Below are 22,908 nucleotides of genomic sequence, written 5' to 3'. Positions count from 1 at the left end.
AGAATGATAATCCTGTGGGCCCTGATGAGACAAAGGAGACAACTTTTTCTTGTAGCACTTAATTGTCAACAGGAGTTAACTGATTCACTGTGTTGTTCAGACGCTTTCATTGTAGGCGCTAGTGTTTCATCACACATATTTAACTCCTTAGTGCTTGGAGACAAGCCCCCTCCTATGAAGTCTCAAGGGCTATAAAAGTAGGTACCTTGAAAATAAAGTCTTTGATTGCATATTTTATTTAGAAACTCATTTTTCTACTTTTCCACTTAAACACAGAGAAAGTCAACAATGATAGATGTAAGCCTAAATTTGAAATCCTTTTCCCTCACACCACGTAGCCAAACAAAACAAGAAAAGCACACAAAAGATAACTGGGAATCCTTATCTGTTATCAGGAGACAACCACAACCAGTTTACGTTTTTCTCGAATTTCAAAATAAGAAAGAGCAATTGTTTAATTGTTAAGCCTCAACATGGACAAAGAAACACACACACACACACATTCACACACATGTATCCTCAATTTAATATGAGCCCCATTTCTTTGAAAGATTTTTTCATGTTTTCTCTGCCCTGACCCACTGTAGCAGGGTCACACCCACTGTATCAGATCCTTTGATGCTCCGATGGTTTCCCTGCTCTTTTTTTCCAGTCGGAGACTGGAATGTTGATTCCTTTGATTTCAGCTCTTTCTTCCAATTATCTCCTCATTTCACCTCCTCCCTGTCCTCTGTCCCCTCTACACACACGCACATGCACACACACACACGTACACCATTTCTCTTAGTTATTTGCCTATTATGGACATTCAACATTCATTGACACATATTGGGTAGCAGACATTATTGATGCCAGAGTTACCAAAGTGAATAAGATACACTTCTTGGCTTCAAGGAATTTACAGTCAAATAGGGGAAACAGAGATGACACTAAAATTAGGAAAATATTATACAGGGCACTAAGTGCTATTACACATGCAGTGAACAGTATTTGGGCACATAATAAAGAAGACTGTCTTCTGCCTAAGAGAATATAGAGGATAAAGTGTGTGTGTGTGTGTGTGTGTGTGTGTGTGTGTGTGTGTGAGAGAGAGAGAGAGAGAGAGAGCGAGAGAGAGAGAGAAGAAGTCACTCTTTGAGGACTCTGTCTCTCTAGTAGAAATTCTCCTGGTGTGATTGTCAGTCACGTGGTGCTATCTTCCTGCCACAGGAGAGGAATCCAACAGAGAATACACACTTGGTGTATCCATCTACTGTACTCTCACTCCAGTTTTGCTCCTAACCTCCCACCAACAAATCTGCTCCACTTCTGCATCACCATCTCCATTGTGATTAACAGAAAAAATGTCCAGTATCCAGGGTTCCTCCTGAATCTCTCTTCAGCTTTGACTTTTTTATCAGAGAAGGCATCCAGCCCATTAGACAACTCTCAAAGCCACTTTTCTTCCTACACTCAACTAACTGCTAAGTCAGCCATCTATATCCTTTCTTTCAAATAGCAATGCCCACCCCCACACCGCCAGCCTGAGGAAAACGAGAATGGTGTCCACCTCAAGATATGACGATGAATAGCATTTACATTAATCACATTGATAAATAATGTGAAATAATATTTGCTAAACACTTATTACCATTATATCTCACACATAGAAGATACTCAGTGAACTTGAATTTTATTCTTTATTTTATTTTCTCCCCCTCCCACTTCCCTACTCCAACCTGATCCTCTATGACTAAAATTTTAACCCCAATACACCTCTTATGTTTTGAACCTGATTATTCTCATAAAATGTTGCATTTTTTCAAGTAAGTCTTCAGAGTACTCAAAACAGTGAGTCTTGGACTGTGCAGTAAACTTGTTCCTCTGGAGGCAGCTAACTGGACCAGAGGAAATTACACCTGTGAATTTTGTCCTTCACAATGTCTCATGTGTCATCAGTGAGGGGAAAACTCTGCATCCTCGAAAATTATTTATTATTTACATCTGAAAAAAACATGCCATACAAATCATAACCATAAGAGAGTTGGAAAGTCTATACTCATGTTGAATGAAAAAGATTTTAAGATAAAAATACTATCAGAGAGAAAAAGAGACATTTAATAATGATATAAATATCAATACATCAGAAAGATACAATTTGAATGACTGTGCACCTCACAGCAGGACCCCATATATAAAGCAGAAATGATAGAATTGAAAGAATTAGAAAATTTACCAATAATAGTTTGATTTCTATATCCTATTCTCTTTTATTGGGGTATATATCATTAATGTTAAGTCTCAAATTAAGTCTCAACAAATTTCAAAAGATTGAAATCATATCAAGCATTTTTTGAGACCACAATGGAATAAAACTAGAAATTAACAACAAACAATATTTTGGAAACTATACAAATTCATGGAAATCAAGCAACAGGCTCCTAAACAACCTGTGGGTCAAAGAAGAAATAAAGGAGGAAATCAAAACTTTCCTTAAAATGAATGAAAATACAAGTACAACTTACCAACACCTCTGGGATATTGCAAAAGCAGTGCTAAAAGGGAAGTTTTCTGCAATAAGTGCTTACGTCAAAAGAATGGAAAGATTTCAAATAACAACCTAACATTAAAAAATTATTATTTATCCATAAAAGTGTTAATGCTTTTGTTTTAGAATATTTGCATTAGATGGAAATCTACTTTTTATATTTTTAAAATTTTCATTTCTGTAATATGTAAAGGTTGGTCTCGTTATACATCAAGTGCTGTTCTACATTATAAAGACACTGAGAGAAATAAAATCTTATATTGCTAGGACATCACAGACAGAGATAGGAACACTTTGTTCCTACTTTTTCTGTTTACTTTAAGTTATTTTACAAAAAGCACAAGCAACAGAAGAAAAAGTAAATAAATGGTATTATATCAAACTAAAAGGCTCTGTACAGCAAAGAAAACAACAGACTGAAACAACAACCTACACAATGGGAGAAAATATTTGCAAACTGTACATCTGAAATAGGATTAATATCCAGCATATACAAGGAATGCAAACAACTATACAGTAAATAAAAACAAATAACCCAATTAAAAAATGAGCACAGGAACTGAACAGACAGTTTTAGAAAGAAGACGTCCAAATGGCCAACAGGTACTTAATAAAATCATTAATCATCAGGGAAATGCAAATTAAAACTACATTGAGATATCATGTCACCCCAGTTAGATTGGCCATAATCAAAAAGACTGAGCATAACAAATGCTAGAGAGGATGTGGAGAAAGAAGAACTCTCCTACACTGTTGGTGAGACTGTAAATTAGTGCAGCCACTATGGAAAACAGTATGGATGTTTCTCAAACAACTACAGATAGAGCTACCATGTGATCCAGCAATTCCGCTTCTGGGTATATACCCAAAGGAATGGAAATCATCATGAAGCCAGGCACAGAGGGAAAAATACCATATGTCCTTACTCATAAGTGGCAGCTAAGAGAGAAAGAAGGAAGGAAAGAAAGACCCCAGTGGTGCATTGGATTTTCAGAGAAAGAGAACATACCTAGGGTTGTGGATGGGGAGGCGGGAGGGGAGGTAAAGGAGTGGTTGGGTGAGAGGCACAGGTAATAATTGCAATTTGTGGCAATGGGCTTGCTGATAGTATTGTTCTGATCATCACATCTTGGGTACAGGCAGTGATGATCAACTTTGTACCCCATGAATATGCATAATCAATAAAAAAATTAAAGTAAAATAAATAATTTGTAAATATCTCAATTAATCTCTAGAAGAGAAGTCTTATAGTGAGGGTGTCATAACCTGATAAATCCAGGCATTTCTGGTGACAGTGTAAATAGAAAAAACCTTTCCGGTATGCAATTTGGAATGTGAAACACACTGTATAATAATATCCTTATACTTTGATTGAGTAATCACACTTTTGAAAATTTATAAATATAAATGTTAAATGAATATTTATTTACAACAACAAAAATACCACATAAATATATGGTGTATTGAAAATGGTTAATAAATTACATTTTTGTCTTTTATAGCAAATATCATACAGGCATAAAGTGACAATTAGGAAGACACATAGAAAGATTTTTAATATATAATGATAAGTGTAAAAATTCTAGATACAACATGCATATAAACCATAAACTCTCTAAAGCACTTATGTAGATCAATATGTATTAAAATGTAATTATAAGTGAATTTTCCTCTATTTTTCAATATTGCTGTAACATTATAATGCAATTATTCTATTAAATGTATAAAAACAATATAGCTTTCTGAAGAAAAAAACTGGCTCAGAGGACAAAGTCAACAGAATGAGTTTCATCTGTCCTATTCTAAGAAATAATTGTATTGGAAATTTAACCAGTAATGTGGGAAATTAATAGAAAAGCTTAAATTCTTCTTGTTTTGAGGAAAAAGGAAGTTCACTAGAAATACTCATCATGTACCTGACTGATTCCTAAATCACTTGAAGAATTATCTTAATAGCATTTTGTGACAAAATCCTTACGAGATGAGATAAACATTGCTATCCTTAAATCATAGCTGAAAAAACTGAAATTCAGAATATAAGTGAATCATCACAGAGCAAATAAGGAAAGTTGGTATTTATACCTGGGTTTACCTGCCTTTAAGGTTTATGTTCTGTAAACTCAATCCACTGCCTTTTTCATGCATGTGAGAAACTAAATAGATGTGTGCCCTTCACAATGTCGAACAGCATTCATTTTTGGACGTGGGAATAAAGGTGATTCAAGCCCCAGTAGAACTCCACCTTACTATTTCTTACAGTTTCTTACTCTGCACTCCAAAATTTAAATTCCCACTGATTCCACCCAGCAGGACCTTAGAACCAACCCTTTCAGGTCTCAAGTAAGGGTTATTTATCGTCTCGTCCTAGATTTGTTGAGAGCTGGGTTAAGTTTTACATGCAATGAATTTTGCCAGTGCCTGCTCCTATTAAATATAATCCTCTCAGCACCAGGACAAATAGTGGCTGCTTTCTTTGAAGTGCCTCTCAGAAATGAATGTAGCATTTTGTACATTGAGAGTGGTGGGGCTTAACTAGTAATTTTAACTGCATTTGGTCTTCTACAGAATGAGCTAAACGTGGCTAAATCAATTCTGCCTTACAGCGTCTGCAATAGGTTAAGACACTGGCAATCTGCTGTGTGATATTTACTTAAATATTGCCACAATATGATGGCATTTTAGCCAACTACAAATTATTCATTGTGCCTTCAGTATCTTACACAATAAGGTAGGATCTATGCTACAAAAATATTTTTAAAATTCCACTGTACCCTAACAAATTAATTATTTATTAACAAATAACAAATTAAACCCTTTAATTTAAAGCTGTCATCCCAGAAAGGAAAGACAATTATAAAGGAGTTCTGGGATTCAAGTTCTGTACCACAATGTTTTACTAACAACTGACCAATTTCAGAAACAATCCTAGGTGCTGAGGAGACAAAGGGGAAAAAAAGTCTATCTAGGCAACACAGGTATATGGAATTGACCTAAGTTGGTGAATGGATTAAAAAATGTGGTATATTTCCACAATGGAATACTATTCAGCCATGAAAAGAATAAAATCTTGTCATTTGCAGCAATATGGATTGAACTGGAAATCATTATGTTAAATGAAATAAACCAGGTACAGAAAGATATGGTCTCACTCATTTGTGGAATTGAAATAAGTTAATCTTATAGAAGTAAAATGTAGAACTTTGGTTATCAGAGGATGGGAAGGATAAGGAGTTGGAGAAGATGAGGAGAGGTTGGTCAATAGGTACAAAGTTAGAGTTAGAGTGCAGGAATAAGTTCCAGTGTTTCATTACCCAGTAGGGTGATTATAGTTGGCAATAATATATTGTTTGTTTCAAAATAACAAGAAGAGAGGATTTTGAATGTTCTCACCACTAAAAAATGATAAATAATTACCTAGAATGCATATGGATTAAATTCTACAATCAAAAGACATAGAGTGGCTGAATGAATAATAATAATAATAAGACTCAACTATGCATTACCTAAAACAGACTCACTTCACCTGTAAGGACACCCATAGGCTAAAGTGAAGGGATGGAAAAATATATTTTATGGAAATGGAAAATAAAGAGCAGGAGTAGCTGGACTTATACAATGGTACTTCAAAAAGTTTGTGAAAAAATAAGTTAAAAGATAATATGAATCTTTCCATAAACTTTCAAATTACCCTCATATCTGATAAAAGAATTTAAGTCAAAAACTATACAAAGAAGAGACAAAGAAGTTTATTATATAATAATAAAAGCATCAATTTATCAAAAGGGTACAAAAATTGTAAATATACATGCACCCAACATTGGAGCACTTAGTAAATAAAGCAAATATTAATAATTCTGATGTAATGGATAAACTGTAATAAAATAACAGTAGGGAACTTCAATATCCCACTCTCAGCAATGGAGAGATCACCCAGAGAGAAAAATCAATAAGGGAATTACAAACTTAAACTATACCCTTGAGCAAATGGAACTAATAGACATATGCAGAACATTCCATCCAACAGCAGCAGAATGTACATTATTCTCAAGTGCACACAGAACAGTCTCCTAGATAGATCATATGTTAGGCCACAAAATAAGTCTTAACACATTTAAGAAGATTGAAATTATACCAAATATCTTTTCTGACCACAATGGTATGAAAGTAGAAATGAAAAAACAGGAGGCATATTAGAAAATTCAAAAATATGTCTTCTTCCCTTCCCCCATTTTTTTTTGTGTTTGTGTGTATTTATTTATTTATTTTTAGCTCCCACCAATAAGTGAGAACATGTGATATTTCTCTTTCTGGGCCTGACTTGTTTCACTTAATATAATTCTCTCTAGGTCCATCCATGTTGTTGCAAATGGCAGTATTTCATTCTTTTTTATAGCTGAGTAGTATTCCATTGTGTAGATATACCACATTTTCCGTATCCACTCATCTGATGATGGACATTTGGGCTGGTTCCAACTCTTGGCTATTGTAAATAGTGCTATGATGAACATTGGGAAACAGGTATACCTTCGACTTGATGATTTCCATTCCTCTGGGTATCCTTGAAATTGATACGACAAGCATACAGAAAGGACATTGTTGTGGGGGGAGAGGGAGGAGGGAGGAAAGTTTTGGTAATTGGCCACAATAATCAACCACATTGTATATCAACAAAATAAAATAAAATAAAATATTTAAAAATAAATAAAGAAATAAAATTTTAAAAAAAGAAAAAGAAAATTCAAAAATATGTAAAAATTAAACAATATACTCCCAAACAACTAAGGAGTCAAAGAAGAAATTAAAAGGGAAATTTAAAAAAAAATTGAGACAAGCAAAAATGAATATACAACATTTCAAAACTTATGGGATGCAGCCAACACAATTGTAAGAGCAAAGTTTATAGAAGTAACTGACCATATTAGGGGGGCGGGAAAAGAAAGAAAGAAAAACTCAAACAAAATGGCTGACTAGCAGTGCCCAATGCTCATGTATTACATAAAGGACCAAAAAAAACCCCAAACCAAAAACAAATAAATAACTGCACTTTGAGTAGAGTGGCTAAGGGAGAACACTCAAATTCATTAGGAAAGTGATGAAAATCCTCTGAGGCACAGAAATTCAGGAAAGTAGCATAGAGATGAAAGCAAAACACTAACCAGGATCAGCTGGCAGCCAAGAGGGAAACCCCATTGTGGGTAAAATGTAAGAGGAAGATCTCCCTCAGTTTCTACTTCCACAGAGGATGCCTTCAATCTAGGAATAGGAGAGCTCCATAATCTTCACAGGCCCTGAGGCCAGCATAGGAAGCTGCCTGGATTAAACATGGCTGTATTGTTCTAGAAAAGGAGCCCATATGGAGTCCCCCTAATCCCTGGGTTCCAAGTTGTTATGGCATGGTGCTATTTTGGGAATGGTGACTCTGCTGGAGTGTATTCTTCCCTGGGGACCAATAATTTCTACATCCCTACAACACTGAGACCCCAGCATTGTCCTGCCACCTCCACACAGAAGACCACAGTGCCATGATCTCAGCTTGACCCAGTGGTACAGCCGTGGCTCCAGCACCTAAGTTCTTGCAATGCCCTAACTCCAGGGAAAAGGTGATCAAGTGGTCAAGAACAGCAGGTAGGCCACCCCAGGACTGGGGGAGCTGATACATGTGCTTTATATGGCTCTAGAAACAGCAATTCAGTGCCTACCACCACTGGAAACCTCACCCCCTCCAGCTATACAATTACTATGTATAAATTAAAATTAAAAGAAAAACGAATGCATTGGAATGAACTAGATGGTTTAAAAGGACTTTTCTGGCTGGTATTCTATAATTCCATTTTTAATGTGTTAGTGCCTCTACATTTGAATTGAATATTGATATTTCAATTAAAAGAGTTTTTTTTCACATCATAATTCACTTAAATAACTTCACAGAACACTTTTCTTTACTTCCCTAAATTGGTGGTTTTGAAGCACTAAAGGTAGAGAGATGTAAATGGGATTAAACTTTGCCTAAAGGACAAATTGTGAGGTGTCTTGGTTTGTTCTATGTGGCTATAACAAAATAGCACAGACTGGGCAAGATTCTCTCTTTGTATCAGAGCTTTGCCAGTTTGACTATAATGTGTGTCTCAGAGAGGACCTTTTTAGGTTGAATCTGTTTGGGAATTTTTTAGCTTCCTGGATCTGCAGGTTCATGTCTCTCACTATAACTAACACTATGAAATGGGGAAAAGTATCCAGGATATGAAGGAGGAAATTTACAAAGAGATTAATACTTTACAAAAGAATGTAACAAAACTCCTGGAGCTGAAGGATTCATTCGATGAAATAAAAAAAACAAGTGAGAGCTTAAGTAGCAGGTTAGAGAAAGCAGAAGAAAGAATTTCTTATCCAGAAGATAGTCTTTTCAAAATAACGTAGGCAGACAAAAAAAGAAAAAAGATAGAAAAATTTTTTTTAAAAAAGAAATCTAAGACAGCTAGCAGACAACTTTAAGTGCACAAGCATCCAAGTCATGGGTGTTCCAGAAAGGAACAGGCATTGAAAACCTAGTCAATGAAATAATAGTAGAAAAGATCCCAGGCATAGGAAGAGACATGAACCTGCAGATCCAGGAGGCTCAAAAATCCCCAAACAAATTCAACCCAAAAAGGTCCTCTCTGAGACACATTATAGTCAAACTGGCAAAGCTCAAAGACAAAGAGAGAATCTTGAAAACAGTAAGAGAAAATGTAAGAGATTCCCCATTAAGTTACATGTGAGGGATTCCTCAGTAGACTAGCAGCAGATTTCTCAGCAGAAAACATATAGGCCAGAAAAGAAAGAATTGATATATTCAAAATACTAAAAGAAAAAACTGCCAGCCAAGAATACTATAGGAAGCATGGCTATCCTTCAGAAATGAGGGGGAATAGTGTATTTCCCAGAAAAACAAAAACTGTGGGAGTTCACCACTACACAGCCAATCCTACAAGAAATCTTGAAGGAAGTCCTGTGTCTTCAATCCAAAGCATAATAATCACTTCCATGAATACAAAAGAAAGAAAAAAATCCACTGGTAGAACAAAAAATCAAATGAAGAAGAGAAAGAAACTTGATCCTACCACCTCAAAAAACCCAACAAACACCAAGGACAAAAATAAAAGAGGAAGAAAGGAACAAAAAAATATTTAAAACACCCAAACAAAAATGGATAAAATGCCAGGAATAAGACAATAACTTTCAATAACAATCCTAAATGTAAATGGATTCATCAGTGGATATTTAATTTTGTTCCAACTCTTAATGTCCACTGATGGATGACTGGATAAAGAAAATGTGGTATAGATACTGAATGGAATACTCTTTGGCCATAAAAAAGAATGAAACATTGCTATTCACAGCAACATGGATGAACTTAGAAAAAAATCATGTTTAGTGAAATAAGCCAGGCACAGAAAGAGAAATACCTCATGTTCTTACTCATACGTGGGAGCTAAATAAATAAGTAAAAGTAAAGAAAAGAAAGAAAGAAAGAAAGAAAGAAAGAAAGAAAGAAAGAAAGAAAGAAAGAAAGAAAGAAATAGTAATCACAATAATACACTGAAATTAAAAAAAAAAAAGAGAAGAGAACTGTGGTTATTAGACTTGGGAAAGAGGGGTTAATGAGAAATTAGTTAGGGCCACAAAGATTGAATGTGTTTTCTGAACATGAGTATACTAATTATCCTGATTTGATCACCACATATTGTACACGGGTATTGACATTCAAATCTGTACCCCCAAAATATGTATAATCACTTATGTTTTGATTAATAAAAAAAGTCAAAAAATATATAAATGGATTAAATTTCCCATTCACAAGACACACACTGACTGGATTAAAAAGTTCAGCACAACTATATGCTGTCTTTAAGAAACACACATCACCTGTAAAGACACACACAGATTAATAGTGAATGGATGTAAAAAGATATACTATGAAAATGAAAACCAAAAATGAGCTGGAGTAGCTATTCTTATATTTGGATAAAATACACTTTAAAACAACAATCATAAAAAGAGACAAAGAAGACTATTATACAATGTTAAAGGGATCTATCCAGTAAGAAGACAAAACAATCATAAATATATATGCACTCAACACTGGAGCACCCAGATATATAAAGCAAACACTATTAGACCTAAAGAAAGAGATGGACCCAATATGATAAAAGCTGGGATTCCGAACACCCCTCTTTAAGCATTGGACAGATAATCTATCCAAAAAATCAATAGAGAAAGACAGGATTTAAACTACACTTCAGACCAATTAGACCTACATTAGATACCTACCTGGGAGGTATCTACAAAATATTTCATCCAATAACTACAGAATATACATTCTATTCCTCAGCACATGGAACATACTCCAGGATAGACCACATGTTACATCAAAAATCAAGTCTCAACAAATTTTGAAAAATTGAAATAACTTCAGGTATCTTTTCAGACCACAAAATATTAAAACTAGATATCAATAACAAGCAAAACTCTGGAAATGATACAAATATGGAAATTAAACAAAGTGCTTTTAATCAAGCCTTGGTGCAATAAGAAATAAAACAGAAGATCAAAAAATTTCTTGAAACTAAAGAAAATAAAGGCACATCATACCAAAACCTGTGGGATACTGCAAGTTTACTGAAATGAATGCTTCCATCAAAACAATAGATTTCAAATAAACAACCTAATACTATACCTCAAAGACCTAGAAAAACAAGAACAATCTGATCCCAAAATTAGTAGACAGAAAGTAATAAGATCAGAGCAGAATTAATGAAATAAAAACCCACTAAATGATACACAGATCACTGAGACAAAAAGTTGATTTTTTGAGAAGATAAAACAAATAGACAAGCATTAGCCAGGCTAACTAAAAAAGAAGACTGAAGACCCAAATAACAAAAATCAGAAATGAAAAAGGGGACAGTACAACCTATACCAAAGAATAGAAAAGATTCATTAGAGGCTATTCTTAATAACTATTCACCAATAAATATGAAAACCTGGAAGAAATTAATAAATTTCTGGACACATACAAACTACCAAGACTGAACCAAGAAGAAATAGGAAACTTGAAGAGACCAATTACAAGCAATGAGATTGAAGCAGTAATCAGCAGTCTCCCAACAAAGAAAAGCCCAGGACCAGATTGTTTTACTGCTGCATTCTACTAAACCTTTAAAAGGAAATTAATACCAATTATTTTCACACTATTTCAAGAAGTTGAAATAGAGGCCATCCTCCCAAACTCATTCTATGAGGCCAGCATCCCCCAGACACGAAAAGCAAATAAAGATACAACAAAAGAAAAAAAAAAAAAAAAAAAAACTACAGGCCAATGTCTCTGATAAACATAGACACAAAAATTCTCAAGAAAATATTAGCAAACAGAATACAGCAACACATAAAAGATTATATGCTGTGATCAGTGGGATTCATCCCAGGGATGCATGGACGGTTCAGCATATGCAAGTCAATAACTGTGATACACCACATCAACAAAATCAAGGAAAAAAACCATGTAATTATCTACGTAGATGCAGAAAAAGCATTTGACAAAATTTAGCACCACTGCTGAAAGAAATTAAAGAGGACACAAGAAGATGAAGGACATTTCATGCTCTAGTATTTGAAGAATTAATATTGTGAAAATGTCCATACTACCAAAGGGTCTACAAACTCAGTGTAATCCCCATCAAAATACCAATGACATCTTCACAGAAATAGAAAAATATTCCTAACATTCATATATGGGACAACAAAAGACCTGAAATAGCCAAAGCAATCCTGAGCAAATACATATGTATACATGTGTGTGTGTGTGTGTGTGTGTGTGTGTGTGTGTGAGTGTGTGTGTATTTATTTATTTATACTTATTTTATTATATGAAATAATAAATAAATCAGGAAACTTAATACTACCTGACTTCAAATTATACTAGAAAGCTATAGTAACCAAAACAGCATGGTACTGGCATAAAAACAGACATTCAGAACAATGGAACAGAATAGAGAACCCAGAAGTTAACCCACGAATTCATAGCCAACTGATATGTGACAAAAGCACCAAGAGTATACACTGGGGAAAAGACTGCCTCTTCAATAAATGGTGCTGGGAAAACTGGATATCTATTTGTAGAAGAATGAAACTTGATCTGTACCTCTCACCATGCACTAAAATCAACTCAAAATGAATTGAACACTTAAGTATAAGACCCGAAACCATAATACTCCTAAATAAAACATAGGGGAAACACTCCAGAAAGGAGGACTAGCAACGACTTTATGAATAACTCCAAAATCACAGGCAACAAATGAAAAAATAAACAAATGTGATTATATCAAACTAAAAAGCCCCTGCACTGCAAAAGAAACAATTAACAGAATGAAAGACAATCCAAAGAATGGGAGAAAATATTTACAAACTATGCATCCAACAAAGGATTAATCTCCACCATATAATTTCCAGGAACTCAAACAACTTAATAGTAAAAAAACAAGTAACCTGACTGAAAAATGGGCAAAAGTGTTAAATAGGCATTTCTCAAAGGAAGGCATACAGATAGATGAAAAAATGTTCAATAGCACTCAGCATCTGAAAAGTGCAAATCAAAACCATATTTAGATAACTGCTCACCACAGTTAGACTGGCCATTATCAAAAAGACAGGGAATAACAAATGCCGGTGAAGATGCGAGAAAGAGTAACCATCCTGCACTGTTGGTGGGACTGTAAATTAGTGTAGCCACTATGGAAAACAGTATGTAGTTTCCTCAAACAACTACAAATAGAACTGCTATATAACCCAGAAATCCCCCTCCTGGGTATATACCCAGGGGAATGGAAATCATCATGTCAAAGGGACACTGGCACTCCTATGTTTATCACAGCTGTATTTACAATAGCTAAGAGGTGGAACCAAACTTGTCCATCAAAGGACAACTGGATTAGAAAAATTGGTATATGTACGCAATGGAATACTACTTTCCCTGCATTGAAGGATAAAGGCACCATTCATTCTTCTCTGTTGCAGGAGACACTGGTAGAAATGTTGATCTCTCAGCCTTGGAGTCCTGCCCATACCTGCTGCTGTGTTGTAGGCAGCTCAAGTCAGACTCTCCTTGTATGAGTGCCAGAATATTCCACTGAGCCCTGTACCTCAAGGGCTAGGCTTATCCTCAGGTTTGCAGGTAGTACAGTCCTGAGATGTGGTGGTCATGTGACACACGTGGTAGGTGGTTTTAAATGCAAGGGAGGAGCTGCTCAAATGTGGAGGTTCATAGTGACAGTGAGACAGTCAGAAGGGAAAAGTGAGAAGCTCTGGGGTAGTCAACCAGGTGTGGAGTCACTGGATCAGGATGGTTGGTTGATGGAACTTAACTATTTCAACTCCTCCTTCAGAGGATGAAGAAACAAAAGCTTATTTTCTCTGTATCACATTGAGTTTAATGGCTGAGCTGAGACCAAAACTTGGTAAAAAGGAAATGGTTCTATCAAAAATAGGTACCAAGCCACTAAAGTTGGGTTTGAAGAACTGCTAATAGTTTATTTAGATTTCTGTGGAATTTATTTATTTTTCCTTCCCCAAAGTCACATGATAAAATCCAATGTACCGAAGACATGCCTTTATGAACCTTAATAAAATGGGAATGTTGGGGGAATTACTTGCCAGAGACAGTTGGAGATTATCATCTGTGAAACTCGATGCTCAAAATGAGATTAGACTTCCCTAAAATTGTAGGCCTTTAGAATGAATCGGATGAAAAAAAATAAGAAAGCACCTTTTATTTTAAAAGTTAAGTATTTGTCCCTTTTGAGTGACTCGATTGGCCTGAAAGACATTTTCTAAAAGGCTGAGATAAAAACCTCATTTCCTTAATTAGCAAAAATTTTTGCAGAGCAGAGAATTGGGCAGAAATGATAAAGAAGAGAACGTGATGGGTGTAAATGGCTTTGGTGTTGGTACAGACTAGTCAGGCTATTGTCACTACACAGATGATGTCCCTAGGGGACTCTAACATTTATTTTGCTATCAATAGGTATAGGCACCACAGTCTGTGGTAAGATATTAAGAATTTCAGAACTGCTTTCTTTGCTCCATATTTGCTATTTGAAGAAAAAAATTTTTTTCTTAAGCACAGAGGAAGCTCACATAGAAATAATATGATTTTGTGTTTTAATTTGGAACTATATAGGCACCGAAATATTATCTTTTATTACAAAATAAAAGCAAAATCAAAACCTTTCTAGACTCAAAACAAGAAAGGGCGGTGCCTAGATATATCACTTCAGTTTTTCATTACTTTTAGTTTCTGATATATTTGTTTTCACATTTTTCCTCTGTTCTAAACTTTTTTTATTTTAACTTCTCAATATACATTGTAGTTGATTTTCGTGACCCTTTACCCAATCCTTTTCCCCTTCCCTCCCCCACACTACATCATATCTGTTCACTTGTCTTAACAAGTTCAAGGAATTGTTGTGATTCTTGTGTCTTCTTCCCCCTCCCACCCCTATACTTGTTTGTGTGGTTACACCAGTCATCTCTGAGGATTTTCCCTTTCCTATAGCTGAGGTTGGAATATACTTTTCTCTGATGACCTGTCTTTACTCTCTCCCAATGTGCCACCTACATCAATTTCCTCCACTGACTCAGTTTATCCACCCAATAGCATTCAACAGAAAAGTCCCTACCTGGTATCAGATGCTGCTAATTATTGGAATCACAAATCTAAATAAGACACATTTCCTATTTTCAACGATAAAACAAAATAGTTAGAAAAGCAGACACAGGGCTGAGCCCGTGGCGCACTCGGTAGCGTGCTGCGCTAGCAGCGCGGCGACGCTCCCGCCGCCGCGGGTTCAGATCCTATATAAGGATGATCAGTGCACTCCCTGGCTGAGCGCCGGTCACCGGAAAAAAAAAAAAAAAAAAAAAATAAATAAATAAATAAATAAATAAATAAAAAAAAAAAAAGAAAAGCAGACACATAAGAATATAATGTTGAACTGATAACTGAAATTGAATTTGTCTTAGTAAAAGGTCTTTCTCCAATACCAGCTGCCTCTTTGGCTTAGGAAGGTGTTGTATTAATTATTGTTACACAACCAACTTGTGATTTTATGGACATTCATGATGAATTTTTTATGGTGAAGTTTCATGCAAATAATATATTTGAATTTTACATAAAATGGTAACAAACAGTTCTGTAGGAAGACAAGAGCATCATGGAAATATGTGAAACTGTTAAAAGGCTTCTAAATTCCATTATATTGGTTTGCACAGATAAGGACTTCTGAGCAGAGTATAGCACACAGCAGAACCATAATCACCAGTACCCACAGTAATAACCGCTTTTGTTTCATATGAAAGACTATAATAAGCCACTGATTGCTCAGCAAATTTTACAATGCACATATACACCCATGTTAGTGACACAAAATCAGTTAGCACTTCCGACATGAAAAAAAGGAACTCGTTTTGCTTGTCAGAAATTCTCAGCACAGCTTTTAGGGTTTAGAAAAACTCCTAAAAGAGGAATGCAGATTTGAACTGCATGAGTGAGGTTTGGATTGAGAGAAGGTGATTGTATCTGGACCAAAGAACCCTGAGGCACTTGCTCAGAGCCTCACTGAACACATCAAACATACAGCAGACAGTACAGACGTGAAGAAAGGTAGGTCCAGGTACTTGCCTTCTTAGGCCTTTGGGCTGATAGTTTTTTCATTTACTGGTTCTAGGATTCCTGGGAAAGAAATGAATAAAAGTGAGGCAACTTCCAATGGCACAAGCTGGTACTCTGTTTAGGGGTGAGTGAGTACACCTTGAAGTATCTGTTGGCTGTAGGGAGCAGTTTTTGCTGCAAAAGATGTGGGTAAGGAAAGTGTTGCTTTGCCTCCCACAGATTTGTCACCTTTTTTGCCCTGGGTGACAGAGCTGCCAAAGATTACTCAAAGCCCATCTCTTCTGAGCAGTGAGAAGCCCTGAGAAGGGGTTAATCTCCCAGAACCCTCAAGAGAGCGGCATTCCTTCCATTTGGGAAATTAACCCTGAATTGGGGTTCTCTTCCTGCATTTATTCTCCAGACCAGGAAGTTAAAGGAAGAGAACATAGGTGGGGTTTTTGCTAAGTATAGTTTAACAAGTTTAACAATAGAAGCTAATAACATTCAGTAAGACAAGCAAGGTGACCTTCCATAATGCAATTTGCAAGAAGTTAAGTAGATCCACCAACAAAAGCTTGATTTTAGCAAACATTCTCTCTCCTTACAGCACTTTCCCAGCATCTTTACATATCAATCAGTAACCTGTCTGTCTTTGAGCCAGCAACCTTGCATTGTTACAATTCTTTATCTTACAACAGGAAAGGTTCTGAAAGGTTGAAGCTGGATGCGGATTAAGGTTGTTTCAGTTACTTTTGTTCTCTAAATCCCCAGGCTATTAAAAACCCGAAAGCATTATTTTAAACTTTTGACTGACTATTTCATGTACTCTTAATGTCATGTTCTCTCATGCTCTTTATTTTCTGTCTCTGGTATGTTATTTTTATAACTCCACATTTAAGAAAAGATCTGCCAAATGCAGAACTTGGTGGAGATGGAGCAGGCCACAGGCGGGGTATCCAGTCTTATGCATTCAGACTGGTCCTGAGACAGGTTGTGGCCTGACCTAATTCTCCAGTGACCTTTGGCACCATTCATGGGCCACCCAAGCCACAACCTGAAGCTGCTCATGAGGAAGTCTACTAATGAAACATACCTTTAAGATTCTTAGCATTTGGGGGGATCAGAAATGAGCTTGGTGGTAATAGTGCCCAGTGCAATCTTTCTTCAAATGAGGCAGATGAAACCCAGAAAGGGTAAATAACCTACCCACAATCAGAGAAGTAAACACAAGAGCTGGTAGTGAAACCCAGACTTAATTGGTTTTTATTCCAGGCCTTTCCCTGCCCAGGTCATCATTTCTATATCACCTTCCTCATCAGTCCCCAACAAAATATCCGTGTTCAGGCCTTTTTAAGGGTCTTTAATTTATTTTATAAGTTCATCTATGTATCTGCTACTCTGTATTTTCTTACTTATATATCCTCATTTCCTGTCCCTGTTCCTACCCCACCTCCCTGTTAATCACTGTATTATTCTCTATCTCTGTATATTTGACATTTTTTTTTTTTAGAATCCACATAAAAGTGAGATAAAAATAGTGCCATATTTTTTTCTGTGTCTGGCTTTTTTCACTCGGTGTCCACTAGGTTTATCTATGCTGTGACAAATGGCAAGATCTCCTCCTTTTTAAGGCTGAATAATGTTCCATCATATATATACATACTTTCTTTATTCATTTAATCATCGACAGACAGTTAGGTTGTTTCCATATCTTGACTATTGTGAATAATACTACAAAGAACACGGAAGTGAAGTTATCTTTATGTGGTGGTATCTTCATTTCCTTTGGATATAGCCCAGGAGAGGGACTGCTGGACCATATGGTAATTCCATACTGTTTTTTATAATGGGTGCGGCAATATAATTGTTGCCAGCTGTGTACAAAGTTCCTCCTGCTTCATATCCTTGCCAATGTTTCTCTCTTTACTTTTGGATAATAGCCACCCTAATGGGTATGAGGTGTCCATTCATAGTGGTTTGCATTTCCCTGATGATTTGTGATGTTGAGCGCCTTTTCATATGTCTGTTGGCCTTTTTTTATGTCTTCTTTGGAGATATGTCTATTCAGGTTCTTTGAGCATATTTTAATCTGTTTGTTTCTACTATTGAGATGTACAAGTTTTCATAAATTTTGGATATTAACCCCTTATCAGGTAAATATTTTACAATACTTTTCCCAGTCTGCAAGTTGTCTTTTTATTTTGTTTCCTTTGCTGGGCCAAAGCTTTTTATTTTGACATAGTCCCACTTTATTTATCTATTTTCACTTTTGTAGTTTGAGTTTTTGGTGTGATTTCAAAAAAAAAAAAAAAAAAAAATCATCGCTAAGGCCGATATCAAAGAGAATTCCTCTTCTGTTCTCTTCTAGGAGTTTTATGGTTTCAGGTTGTGAAGATTAATTTTAGGTGTCAACTTGGTTAGATGAAGGAATACTGAGAAACCTGGTAAAGCTATCTTTTTAGGTGTTTCCAGCAGAGATTAGTATGAGAGTCTGAGTGGACTGGGTGGGAAAGAACCCCCTCAGTGTGGGTAGGAACCATCCAATCCTTGGGGGTCCGGAGAGAACAAAAGACAGAGGAAAAAGGTGAAGCTTTCTCTCAATCCACCGGAGCTGGGATACACTCTTCTTTCCTGTTGGTGGACATCAGAGCTCGAGACTCTTCAGCTTTTGAGTTCAGCATCCAGTTTATAGATGGCCTATCATGGGACTTTTCTTCATAGTTGGGTGAGCTATGAGACTCTTCAGCTTTTGGGTTCCACGACTTCCACCAAGGTCACTATCAACTTCCCTGGTTTTGAGGCCTTTGGACTTGGACTGAGCCACGTTACTGGCATGCAGTTTATAGACGGCCTATCATGGGACTTTTCTTCATAGTCACATGATCTAATTCCCCTAATAAATCCCTCTCATATAATTATAACATATCCTATTGATTCTGTCTCTCTGGAGAACACTGACTAATACAGATTTTGGTACCAGGAATGGTTCTAGAGAAACAGAATCTTACAGATGAATTTCTTCAATTGGTTTCAGGGCTTCAGGCCTAAAAATGCTAACAGCTCAACTTGTAATGTACAGAGAACACGGATAGTCCTTGGTGTGAACTGTTTAAAGAGATATGCAAAATTAATCCATTTGATGGACCTGATTCACCTCTTGGATAAGGCAAGGGATACAGTGACTCTATACACAATACTTTTGAGTATTTGTGGAAATCCAAGGACTACAAGGACATTGGCTGGTTGCTCCTCACATCACTGGATAAACTGAAGAAAAGGGGAGGTCAGTGGAGTGAATTCTTGGCTCAATTGCCACATAGATGACCTAAAAGTTTCTTGGTGTGCTCTAGGCCAGAATCTTCTCTCCAGTACCCACAGGGCTGAAATTGCTGAAAACCAAATGTAAGCCCTCATTACATGATTGGCTGAACGACAGCAGCAGTTGAATTATCAGCCTCGCAGGGTATCTACTGCTAAAGTGAGGACATTTGTTGGGAAAGAATGGGCTCCTGCAAGTTGGGATGGGGACATGTGGGAAGACCCTGATGAAGCTGGGGACACGGAACCCCTAAAATGCATTGAGGCTTGTTCACCAGAAATGAACTCCCAACCCTCATCCCCCAAAACAGTGGCTTTTCCACCTCTGCCTGAGGAGATTAACTCTGAATTGCCCCTGAGGCAGATACTGAGCAAGACAATGCTGATCCCCACCCCACCACCCAGTCTTTGATTCTAGACCAATATTGTACACATATTAAGCAATTATCTTTGTTTTTGTTTCTCTTGTTCTTTATCATGTACCATGAGACTTACTGACTTTATACCAGCATTTAAATATTGTTAACCTTACCTTGTAGTATTTGCGATTTTCATTTATGGGATATTGGGAGAAGAGTAAATATCATCTAAGGACTTTACCTTTTTCTTCTTGGAAAGGGATTAATGCATTTCTGGTTGTATGCAGGATAGTGTATCATGTTCGGTGAAACTGTTATGTTATTGTACCATCTGAAAATTAAGTGTGATTTAAGGAGGTAGTACGGACACCACGTTGACAAGGGGTGGACTTGTGAAGGTTAATTCTAGGTGTCAACTTGGTTAGATGAAGAAATGCTGAGAAACCTGGTAAAACTATCTTTTTATGTGTGTCCATGAGGGTGTTTCCAGCAGAGATTAGTGTGGGAGTCTGAGTGGCCTGGGTGGGGAAGACCCACCCTCAATGTGGGTGGGAACCATCCAATCTGCTGAGGGTCTGGAGAGAACAAAAGACAGAGGAAAGAGGCAAAACACTCTCTCAATCCACTGGAGCTGGGATACACTCTTCTCTCCTGTCCATGGACATCAGAGTTCGAGACTCTTCAGCTTTTGGGTTCCAGGACTTACACGAAGGACACCATAAGCTTCCCTGGTTTTGAGGCCTTTGGACTTGGACTGAGCCACGCTACCAGCACCCAGTTTATAGATGGCCTATCGTGGGACTTTTCTTCATAGCCATGTGAACTAATTCCCCTAATAAATCCCTCTCATATAATTATAACATATCGTATTGATTCTGTCTCTCTGGAGAATGCTGACATGTGTTATGTTTAGGTCTTATATCCATTTCTAGTTGATTTTTGTGTATGATGTAGAATAAGGTCCAATTTCATTCTTTTGCATGAGGACATCCAGTTCTCCCAGCATTTATTTGAGAGATTATCCTTTCCCCATGGTGTCCTCTTGAAAACTAGTATATTCTAAGATGTTGCAGGGTGAAGAGGGGTCCTGGCTGGCCCACGGTTGCAGGCCTGGTTGCACTTGGGGGTGGAGCTGAGGCTCACAGCCCCGTCTCACAACCCCAGGGGGCTGCTGGCTGGCTTTCTTGATGGCCTGATTAGGGTTGGTTGAGGGCAGGGCTTCCGTGAAGCTTTGCTGTGTTAGTGTTTTTTTGATATCTTCTTCAATTCCTTTATTTGTTATCTGTACATTAAGGTTTTCTATTTCTTCTTGATTCAATCTTGGAAGGTTAAATTATTGTAGGAATTTATTCTTTTTTTTCCTCTTGGTTATTTAATTTGTTGGCATATAATTATTCATAATATTTTTTTGGTTTTTTATTTTTCAGGCATCTATTGTAATGTCTTTTATTTTTGATTTTATTTTTTGAATCTTTTAATTTTTTTTTCTAGTGTAGGTAAAAGTTTGTCAATTTTCTTTATTTTTTTCAAAGAAGAAATCTTAGTTTTATCGGTTTTTACTATGGTTTTTTAATTCTCTCTTTGATTTATTTATGTTCTGATCTTTATAATTTTCTTCCTTCTGCTAACTGTGGGGTTATGTATTTTTCTGTTTCATTGAGGCATAACGTTACGCTATTCATATGGGATCTTTCTTCTTTTTTTAATGTAGGCATTTATTACTGTAACCTTCCCTTTTAGGACTGTTTTTGCTGCATCCTATAGGTTTTGGTTTGTTGTTTCCATTGTGATTTGCCTCAAAATATCCTTGAATTTTCCCTTCTATTTCTTCTTTGACCCATTGGGTGTTCAGGATAATGTTGTTTCATTTCCAAATGCTTCTGAATTTTCCAAGATTCCTCCAGTTATTGATTTTGAGTTAAATACCATTGGAGACAGAAACGATATTAGATATGATTTCAATATTTTTAAATTTGTTAAGACTTGTTTTGTAACCTAACATAGGGTTTATTTTGGAGAACGTTTCATGTATACTGAGATGAATGCATATTCTGTTGCTGTTGGATGGAAAGTTCTGTTAGGTCCTGTCTGTTAGGTTTATTTGCACTAAACTACAACTCAAGTCCAGTATTTCCTTATTTGTTTTCTGTCTGGTTGATCTATCTAGTGTTAAAGGTGGGGTATTACAGTTCCCTAATATTATTATATTTCTATCTACTTCTTTCATATCCATTAATATTTGCTTCATTTATTTAGGTGCATCACGTTGGGGGCATATGTGTTTAAACTATTATGTCTTCTTGATACATTTGATTTTGGAGGTAGGGTCTGGGGTCCCCAATAGTTGGCTTCAACCCATCCAGTCCTCTTACCAGGTTCTTGACTCCACCACAGGAAAAGAATTCAAGGGCAGAGTCACAGTAGAAAGTGAGAACAAGTTTAATATAACAGATAAGAAATACAGGTTCCACAGAGAGAGTGCGGCATAGCTCTAGAGACTGAGCAGGGCCCACACCATGTTTAATGAAAAAGTAATTTCAGTACAGACATCAAGTCTAAAACAAAAGCAAGACAAACGTACTTAAAGTTCAGTAAAAAGTGCAGGCTGGCTCAGGAGGATGAGTAACTGCTTCCTGAAATAAGTTAGATATAAAGTAAAATATATACACCTCAGCCAGCAAAGTTCTGGTTGCCTCCAGGAAGGTGAGCAGCAACCCTGCCTTTAGCTGGGATTTGGCTTTCATAGTTTCTCTATCTAATGAATATTCAATTGAGGGGCTGGTTCCCAGTCAATATGCACCAGAATGTTCTGTGCACTCTAGCGAGCGTGCCCAGCCACTGGATTGCATAAACCAGTCCCCTGTGGGCTACTTTTCCCAGTGTTGGTGCTAAAAATAGATCTAACTGGCAACAGCAGCGTTTCTCCAGGGGAGAGCTCAGAGGAGGGGGCCTGAGACTTCAGGAAGTGGCTGGAAACCCAGAGGCATGTTCTGAAACCCAAGCCCAGGGACACTGAGGAC

Source organism: Cynocephalus volans, chromosome 4 (assembly GCF_027409185.1).
Source record: "Cynocephalus volans isolate mCynVol1 chromosome 4, mCynVol1.pri, whole genome shotgun sequence".
Lineage (NCBI taxonomy): Eukaryota > Metazoa > Chordata > Mammalia > Dermoptera > Cynocephalidae > Cynocephalus > Cynocephalus volans.
The sequence above is the reverse complement of the archived record's forward strand: the minus strand, read 5'-3'. Positions refer to the sequence as shown.